At 43.2% G+C, this 10,848-nt stretch overlaps 1 long non-coding RNA gene across 1 annotated transcript in view; it reads left to right on the top strand.

Moving 5' to 3' along the window:
* Window positions 1–8,780: 8,780 nt before the first annotated feature.
* LOC108259551 (uncharacterized) overlaps window positions 8,781–10,848 on the top strand; it is a 5,189-nt gene continuing 3,121 nt past the window's right edge. The window contains exons 1-2 of the long non-coding RNA XR_001810926.3: window positions 8,781–9,424; window positions 9,957–10,037. This is a non-coding gene — a long non-coding RNA (uncharacterized LOC108259551). The remainder of the gene's footprint in view (window positions 9,425–9,956; window positions 10,038–10,848) is intronic.

The raw sequence follows: 10,848 nt of genomic DNA, 5'->3' as shown, positions 1-10,848 counted from the left end.
CGTTATATTCTCCACTGTATATCACCCCTATATTCTCCACTGTATATCACCCCCTATATTCTCCACTGTATATCACCCCCTATATTCTCCACTGTATATCACACGCTATATTCTCCACTGTATATCACCCCTATATTCTCCACTGTATATCACCCCCTATATTCTCCACTGTATATCACCCCCTATATTCTCCACTGTATATCACACGCTATATTCTCCACTGTATATCACCCCCTATATTCTCCACTGTATATCACACGCTATATTCTCCACCGTATATCACCCCTATATTCTCCACTGTATATCACCCCTATATTCTCCACTGTATATCACCCCTATATTCTCCACTGTATATCACCCCCTATATTCTCCACTGTATATCACCCCCTATATTCTCCACTGTATATCACCCCCTATATTCTCCACTGTATATCACCCCCTATATTCTCCACTGTATATCACACGCTATATTCTCCACTGTATATCACACGCTATATTCTCCACTGTATATCACACGCTATATTCTCCACTGTATATCACCCCCTATATTCTCCACTGTATATCACCCCCTATATTCTCCACCGTATATCACCCCCTATATTCTCCACTGTATATCACACGCTATATTCTCCACTGTATATCACCCCTATATTCTCCACTGTATATCACCCCCTATATTCTACACTGTATATCACACGCTATATTCTCCACTGTATATCACACGCTATATTCTCCACTGTATATCACACGCTATATTCTCCACTGTATATCACCCCCTATATTCTCCACTGTATATCACCCCTATATTCTCCACTGTATATCACCCCCTATATTCTCCACTGTATATCACCCCCTATATTCTCCACTGTATATCACCCCCTATATTCTCCACTGTATATCACCCCTATATTCTCCACTGTATATCACCCCCTATATTCTCCACTGTATATCACCCCCTATATTCTCCACTGTATATCACCCCCTATATTCTACACTGTATATCACACGCTATATTCTCCACTGTATATCACCCCCTATATTCTCCACTGTATATCACACGCTATATTCTCCACTGTATATCACACGCTATATTCTCCACTGTATATCACCCCCTATATTCTCCACTGTATATCACCCCCTATATTCTCCACTGTGTATCACACGCTATATTCTCCACTGTATATCACACATTATATTCTCCACTGTATATCACACATTATATTCTCCACTGTATATCACACGCTATATTCTCCACTGTATATCACACATTATATTCTCCACTGTATATCACCCCTATATTCTCCACCGTATATCACACATTATATTCTCCACCGTATATCACACATTATATTCTCCACTGTATATCACACGCTATATTCTCCACTGTATATCACCCCTATATTCTCCACTGTATATCACCCCCATATTCTCCACTGTATATCACACATTATATTCTCCACTGTATATCACCCCCTATATTCTCCACTGTATATCACCCCCTATATTCTCTACTGTATATCACACGCTATATTCTCCACTGTATATCACCCCTATATTCTCCACTGTATATCACACATTATATTCTCCACTGTATATCACCCCCATATTCTCCACTGTATATCACCCCCTATATTCTCCACTGTATATCACCCCCTATATTCTCCACTGTATATCACCCCCTATATTCTCCACTGTATATCACCCCCTATATTCTCCACTGTATATCACACGCTGTATTCTCCACTGTATATCACACGCTATATTCTCCACTGTATATCACCCCCTATATTCTCCACTGTATATCACCCCCTATATTCTCCACTGTATATCACCCCCTATATTCTCCACTGTATATCACACGCTATATTCTCCACTGTATATCACACGTTATTTTCTCCACTGTATATCACATGCTATATTCTCCACTGTATATCACCCCCTTTATTCTCCACTGTATATCACACGCTATATTCTCCACTGTATATCACCCCCTATATTCTCCACTGTATATCACCCCTATATTCTCCACTGTATATCACCCCCTATATTCTCCACTGTATATCACACGCTATATTCTCCACTGTATATCACACGCTATATTCTCCACTGTATATCACACGCTATATTCTCCACTGTATATCACCCCTATATTCTCCACTGTATATCACCCCCTATATTCTCCACTGTATATCACCCCTATATTCTCCACTGTATATCACATGCTATATTCTCCACTGTATATCACCCCCTTTATTCTCCACTGTATATCACATGCTATATTCTCCACTGTATATCACCCCCTATATTCTCCACCGTATATCACCCCCTATATTCTCCACTGTATATCACACGCTATATTCTCCACTGTATATCACCCCCTATATTCTCCACTATATATCACCCCCTATATTCTCCACTGTATATCACACGCTATATTCTCCACTGTATATCACCCCTATATTCTCCACTGTATATCACCCCCTATATTCTCCACTGTATATCACCCCTATATTCTCCACTGTATATCACCCCCTATATTCTCCACTGTATATCACACGCTATATTCTCCACTGTATATCACCCCTATATTCTCCACTGTATATCACACGCTATATTCTCCACTGTATATCACCCCCAATATTCTCCACTGTATATCACACGTTATATTCTCCACTGTATATCACACGCTATATTCTCCACTGTATATCACCCCTATATTCTCCACTGTATATCACACGCTATATTCTCCACTGTATATCACCCCCTATATTCTACACTGTATATCACACATTATATTCTCCACTGTATATCACACATTATATTCTCCACTGTATATCACCCCCTATATTCTCCACCGTATATCACACATTATATTCTCCACTGTATATCACACATTATATTCTCCACTGTATATCACCCCTATATTCTCCACGCTACGAGGTCACATTTTTTATCTCGTAACCCTTTTATTGGAAGCTGCGAGCAGTGTGGTACTGAGGGGGGAAAAAGGCAGCCATTAAAATTCAGATTTGCGTTCTTATCTCCTCATAACCTTGAGTTCTTTTTATCCGAGAGATGAAAGTGCAGGTGTGTGTGTGTGTGTGTGTGTGTGTGTGTGTGTGTGTGTACGCACTCAAATTGGACAGCTAACCTTTATCAAGCCCTAAATCCTCTTTAGATTGCATGCCTTTGGGCGGGCTTTAATTCCTGAAGGCTAACGCAGAAGCTCATTTGCGCGGCTGTGTGTCATTTTTATTCCTCTCTTTATGGTGTTGTGTTTATCGGAGTGGCTGCAGGTGAAAGTCTCTTCGTCAGAGCGCCACCTGCCTAGTGACAGCAAGAAAGGACCAGATACTGTGCCTGCAGAAAAGCGTACAGCTCCTCACGCTGTCCATCTGACGATCACATCGACTTCACCTCACTCTTCCCTTCCAGAGACGCCACGGCCGAGTATACCGAGGGGTCAAAGATCGCTCACGTGGGATCTGGAGGAATGTCTTATATTAGTGCTGGTCTGTTTTAAACTTCATGTAGTGTACACTTCTTAGCAATGTCCTGTGAGACAGATTTAGTGTTAAACAGTGAGACAGCTTTGCTGTAAATAACTGAGCTCTATCTCAATCTCCTGTGCCCTTCAGGTAGGAAGTGGAGACGAAGTGCACACTCCCTCCATCCTGTTCACTACGTCCAGCGTCTCAGCAGCGTCGATGAGGAACGCTTTGCGTACTACTTTCCGTACGATCGCCACTCCTCCACTGATCCCTCGTTCCTGGGTGCTTCTTGGCTGACTCCCGGTGGTTTGATGTCGTCTAAAGCTCTGGAGCTGTGTGTCTCTGCGCTGGTTAACTCCACCTGGTTAACTCCACCTGGTTAACTCCACCCTGGTTAACTCCACCTGGTTAACTCCACCCTGGTTAACTCCACCCTGGTTAACTCCACGATGGGCTCAGTGTGTAGGAGACTGCTGGGCCAGAGGATGGAGGATGCAGTGGATCTGTGCATCCTGGACCTGTAAATTACAGACGACCTGGAGTGGGAGAGGGCGCTTCTGCCCTTCCTGGAGAACGAGTGTGAGAGCAGGTGGCTGGAAGGCCGTGCGAGTTCAGCGGGAGTGTCCGAGGGGATGACGGCGGTAGAGACGGTGCAGCGTTGTCCTGATCTGTGTAACGGGAAAGGGCGCTGTGTGGAGTGGGGGTGTCGGTGCCATACAGGACACAGCCGTTACGACTGCAGCCTCGCCACCAGTGAGTGTTTATTACACATTAAATCCCCCCCTCGGTGTAGGGCTCTGATGTGTTTAGTTATAATTCTGTACCCGTCTTCTGATTGGCTGAGAGCAGTAGTGATGTGAGACACGAGGAGTGTACTGAAGGAGTTCCTAGGCTGTGTCTCAAATAGTGTCTTGCTTCCTAATCCCTCCATTCTGTACCAGCTAGGGTATGACTTCTATACTAACCTACTGCTGTGCACTGGATATTACCCACAATGCTTTGCAGCATGCATACAAGATGGCAAAAGTCCCCAATTAAATAACCTAATGAGCAGAAGCTAAACTAGTGAATAAAAGCACGCTAACCTAGCGAGTGTGTAATTGTGTGTTTGCTACGTGGAGGTTAAATCCTGATTCTCTTCTTGAGTGACGTTGAAGGCGGAGTCTCAGACAGAGGTCTGTCAATCAAGTGTGCTCATTAGCATATTAGATGAGCTGCTTTTTGAGCGATTTATAAACACTTAATCCATTATCCGTAATGTTTTCTGGTAAATAAAGTGATGAGGAAGCGACAGTTCACTGAGGGTGAAGAGTTTTGGGGTTTTTTTGAGTTTAGCGTTAGAAGTAAAACTGGTCTGTTACGAGGCTACATGAAGCACGAGTGAAGGAGAAGTTGTGGTGAAGTCGTCTCCTCAGGACGTTTACTCTGCGTTTATGGTGATCTCCTCTCACGTGTTCGAGCCTCAGAGCCAGAAGTTGTTTTAATTAAAGCGAGACAGGATGACTTCTCACAGCTGGCACTCGAGATGGCGGAGTGATCAAATGCTGCCAGAGGATCAGATGTTCTTCCTGTTCTCCTCTTCAGCGCTCTCTTCCTCTCGCTTCAGCTCCAAACACGGCCCTTAATTACATCTCTCTCTCTCTCCTCATGCTGATATCTCATCCCGTGTCCATACACTCCGCTCACGTCCTCGCTCTCCTCCATCACCGGGACGGGACAGATGGTGAATTTTACTCTCACTTTCTCCAATAGGAATAGTTTTTAATGTCGACGTTGAGGAAACCAATGTGGAACAGGATCCCCTGGAAGCCCCGCCCCTTCTACGGAATTAAATTTGTGCCATAAGTATTGAACTTTTCAAGTTTAAAGGTACACTATGTAACTTTTGGCCCAGGACACTGGAGAAGGTGGAAGGTTCTCACAGGCGTGACCGGGCCTCATCTTCAGGAAGTGTTTCCTTTCTACATGCTGCCTTTATTATATATTAGAGTCAAGGGAACCCGTATAAGGTTCTAGGTCGAACCCTAGATCACGTTGTTTCCCCATCAGCAAGGTTTCCAAGTCTGATCTTTTAAGAACCTTTAATTATCTAGAGAAGAACACTTTAAAAAAAAACTTCTGACAGGTTCTGGGTATGAGGAAGAAAATAACGAGCAATAATTTGGCATTTGTTCTGCATGCTTATCTTGTGTGTGTGTGTGTGTGTGTGTGTGTGTGTGTGCGTGTGTGTAGCCCAGCCGTTGGAGCTGACGGATCTAGAGAACAGTGGATTGTGTGATATTTGAGCTGTGACACTGTGAGAGTTTTCAGCCTTGGATTCATCGACTCGCCCAAACTCGTCCGTCTCATCACCAAACTTATGGTGTGTGTGTGTGTGTGTGTGTGTGTGTGTGTGTGTGTGTGTGTGTGTGTGTGTGTGTGTGTGTGTGTGTGTGTGTGTGCGTGTGTGTTAATCAGTTAAATCAGTCATGAAGGTACATGTTTAATAATCCACAGTCACTTGAGAGTCTTGGACAGAGGGCTGTCAGTCAAGCTGCTCATTAGAATATTAAGCCACACCTTCATTCTGTCATTCTCAGATCAGTGTGATCAGCGGCTGTTTGAGCATCACACTGCTATAGGCTACTATATATCAACATATATAAACTCATGATAAAACTATCATCACATGCAGTAAGAACAGTTGTGGTGTGTGTTGTAGTGTGTAAACAAAGAGTGGAGACGAGCGGAGAACCGAAGCCTCGTTCCTGAGCTCGATTCGTTTTATTTTATTAGCGTAGTCGTCTCCACAGTTGGAAACGAGACGTAATTAAATGTCTGTTATTTTCCATCATTAGCTAGTTAGCTAGGATACAACACTTTGGCTAACACAGTAGCTAACCCTTATTCTGTGAAATTCTGAGTCATGTTAACATTTGTCAGCTAAAATTGCTAATGTGCTACGCTAATGTTTTTGGTGTCCTGTTAGCACTGCTAGCATGTCTCACTTTGTTGAGTAATAGCATAATCAGTGACATTTTGAATGCTAACGTCCTGCAAAAGTGTGATGTTTTGACCTTAATTTCACTTCATTCTCTTCACCTCCAGGGTGTGTGCGTGTGTGTGTGTGTGTGCGTGTGTGTTTACGGTGTGTTATAAATGAGCGGCCTGTGATGGAGAGGATCATTACCATGAGTGTGAATATGGAGAGGTTGGGAAGGTTAAGGGAAAGTCAAGAACACACTTCAGGTGAAATGGATCGCTGGCAGCTTCATCATCATCAACATCATCAACATCACCTCATTAATCTTTGTGAATCTTTTTATCTCACATTTCCCTTGTAGGCTAATACCCAGCATATGTGGTGCTAGTTTTTATTCATCGTTTGTCATCTGAGATGCTAACACGGCTAATCCTGACGTATGACTCAGTGGATGGGCCGAGAGTGCTAGCATAACAGTGGATGGATGCTAGCGAGCAAAATGCCGAGAGGAAGTGGAACACACTGAACAGGAAGTTGTCTTCCGGATTAGTTTTCTTTAAAAGTTCAGTGGTGTGTGTGTTGTGTGTGTGTGTGAGAGAGAGAGAGAGAGAGAGAAAAATACAATATCATCATATTTAAAATGTGAACGCAGCCATGCGGGAAATAAGTTTCCCATTCCGAGTGACAGGAGCCGGATCAGATTTACGACCTCAGATTAGACATGATGTGACTTTAGAGATAATAATGCAGGTTTATTATCCGTCTCTTCACATCCTGCACACAAAGTTGTTCACGTTCGTCAGCTAAAAAATGCTAACCATGCTAATGATCTTTGTGCCCTGATGGCATTCGTTACCTTCCTAACCTTCCTAATCACGATACGCTCCCTGAACACGATCTCTCCAGGCGTAAAGCTAAGATATTGTTTAAGATGCTAACTGCGAGATAACGGTCTGTAAATTCGGACGGCGTCATGAGGGTTATGCCGCTAGCGCTTTCTGAATCCTATCCTAAATGGAAGATAAAAACAGAACTTTTTTCTGGTCACGATCGAGCCAAAAATACGAGCATGCTCGTTGCTGAAATATAGCTGTGCTCATTATGGTTAGCTAGAAATGCTAACACATGGTACTTTATGCTAGCGTGTGTGTTTTTGGAGGTCCAGAGGTTTGTGATCGCAAACTTTAGAGCTGAATAATTGAAAATCTGCACACAGACAGAACTGAGCGGTCTTCTTCCGGACTGTTCGCTCGTCTCCGTGTGAGGTTCAGAGATTTGGACCAGGGTTTTAGCGTCAAGTTCTGCAGAGAACCCGGTGTGTGGGTTCTGGCCCACTGTGGAGCTCAGTGTCTCTGCCACTGATAACCGTTTAGTTCTGATTATTTTTTCTGTCACGCTGCGGAGTTTCAGGAGTCCGATGTTTCAGCAAAACCAGTAACGAGACGAGAGAGAAACCTTTTACACTTGACATTTATTCCTTTATTTCTCTCTTACCGTCTTTCTCTCCATCTCTCTCTATCTCTCTTTCTGTCTGTCTCTCTCTTTTTTTCCATTCTTTGTCTCTTGCTGTCTTTCTATCACTCTGTCTCTCTCTCTCTCTCCTCTATCTTGCAGTCTCTCTCCTCTGTCTCTCTGTTTTGCTGTCTCGCTCTATTGCACTGTCACGCTCTCTCAGCCAATTTTCAAATTCAAAGTACTTTATTGGCATGGTTGTTTACATACAATATTGCCAAAGCATCAGTATACATAAAGGACAATTAAAAATAAATGAATAACAATAATAATAAATAAAGTAACAAAATTCAAGGTGTCAGTGTAGGACAAAGGTGTAAGGGTTACATCAATAATATACACCATAAAATAAAATACAGTAAAGTAAATTAGAAATAGAGTAAATAAAATGTCTGTTGAGTGTCTGATTGTCCAGTGAATGTTTTATATATATATATATATATATAAAAATATCTTTCTCTCAGGTCTCTAATGATGGCAGTGTGTTCAGTAAAGGAAGGTGTTCACACAAGCTGTAAATTAAAGGTAAAGCAAGGACATTAAACATCAGTACACACACAAACACACACACACACACACACATACCTCTTTATCGGCTGCATTAATAAATCACTGACCCTTCTTCATCCCATCCTTCGCTCCATCCATCCATCAGTTACTTCTGCCAGTTACAGGTCTCTGCTTCCATCTATCCTGTGATGAACTTTGCCATTTATCCATCTATCCATTTTATTAAATGTCCTGTCCATCACCCCATCCCTCACTCCATCCGTCCCTGACCACACGGTTCAGTGTAAGTTCACCGTCACTGAGAGTTCAGTAGCAGCTCATGTTTCCACCAGTGTTTCTGCGGAATGTCATGTAAAGGTTAAACTACAGTGTGTGTGTATTATAATAAAATACTGAGTGATTGGCTGGTGTGACCAAGTGGAGTTACCACCACGAAGTTGATTATTTTTCTAACAAGTGTTTTATCCCTCTTATTTACCAATATTACAGAACGGCTCTTCACTTTTTATCCCTTTATAGTTACATTTGCATGTTGTTGAACGTCCCCTGTGCTCTTTGTGTTTCTTCCCCCTGCACTTCAGTGTTATGGTTCAGTTAAGCTCAAGGGGGGTGAATACTTATGCAACACACTGTATGTTTGTGTGTTATAGATGGCGTGTGTGTTTGATGTGTAACTCCACTGAATCGACACACAGCTGGAGTCTGACTCGTGGTAACGTCTCTCCGTGTGTCTCACTCCATTATTCTCTCTTCATCATCACCTTCATCCCTGAAGGTGGATGGCTGGATCCTGAGGGTTCTGATGTGTCCTTCCTGTTAGAGGCAGGGCAGAGCGGGGCGTGGCTCTCACCCGGGACTCATCACCCTGAGGGTCATGACCCCGGACACACTGATATTCAGCTTTACCATCACAGACCAGTGTCACGCTCACAGCACACACAGCCTGGAGGTGAGACACGCAGACAGACGGATACGAGGAAAAGAAAAACAAGTGACCCTGCAGGCCAGTGCGCCCCCTAGTGACGTGGTGAACACAATCATGACTGGAATACGGTTCTTATCAAAACCCACACGAGCTGCAGGAACCGGTGACACAGACAGGAACACACACACACACACACACACACTGCTGTTTTTTGTACATACACGGGATTTATTTTAACATGGATGGATTTTTTCTAAACCAGGTTTGATTTTAGACTTGTTTTTATTAGAGAATGTTTACATCAAGTACAGAAAGTTTATTTTATTGTTATTATCTTCACATTCCCACACTGACCATTTTTGTTGCTTGTCCTGGGGGTGCACTAACTTTTGCACTCAACTGTATTTGAGCTGTTGTCACCCTCACTGTATGGAATAATATCAAGGCTGTATTATTTATACACAAAAACATGACTAAATATTTCTACTGCTGTGTGTGTGTGTGTGTGTGTGTGTGTGTGTGTGTGTGTGTGTGTGATACTGTGCCTTTTTGTCAGCATTATAGTGAAGCTGAAGGAACACGAGGAATTTTTTCCTGCCTTTAACTCTCTGGTCCCCGAAGCTCCTAAACACTCTGGGTACGTACACACACACACACACACACACACACACACGCACACACACACACACAGACACACACACACACTTGGATGGAAATGTAGTTATTGACCTGTAGCGGCCAACCGCTTGACCTGATTAAAGGTGTTTTTTCCTTGCTACATGCTAAATTTCATCCCAAACGGATGAACGGTCGAGGGTGAGTCCGGAAATAAATGTCCCCCCAGACTAAACTGAATTAAACAGAGCTGAACTGAACAGAACTAAACTAATCCTATATGGACTAAATTAAGCTGGAGTAAACCGTGTATATTTTCTACGTAAGCCAACGCGGATCGGTCGAGTGCTCTTCTGTACGTCACAATCATGTACATCATAAAGTAAAAGAAAAGGAAGTGAAGTGAAGTGAAGTGTTCACACCCTCCTTCGTGCGGTGAGAAGATCCGAGCGTCTCCGCACGGCGAGGTGCTGATGTACAGGTGGAACTGAACTCCGTCCTTCAACTGATAGCCGTGCTGTTCACACCGCCGGAATATGGAGCGCTCGTGATCCTCGGGACTGTTACTGCATAACACACACACACACACACACACACACACACTTTAGCCTCGTACACAACTGCACAACTAAAGAAACAAACTTCAGCAAAAACTTGGATCTTGAAAGACGTTCAGTAAGAAACCGCACCTCGAGTGTTCTGTGTGTTATTTTCATTCTATGTGTTGACTGGGAGTGGTGTGGACATGTTTTCCATTTCCACTGCATGCACACACACACACACACACACACACACACACACACATACACAACTCCACTTGAGTAATAATTGTT

The sequence above is a fragment of the Ictalurus punctatus genome, chromosome 27, assembly GCF_001660625.3.
Source record: "Ictalurus punctatus breed USDA103 chromosome 27, Coco_2.0, whole genome shotgun sequence".
Taxonomy (NCBI): Eukaryota; Metazoa; Chordata; class Actinopteri; order Siluriformes; family Ictaluridae; genus Ictalurus; species Ictalurus punctatus.
The sequence above is the reverse complement of the archived record's forward strand: the minus strand, read 5'-3'. Positions and strand labels throughout refer to the sequence as shown.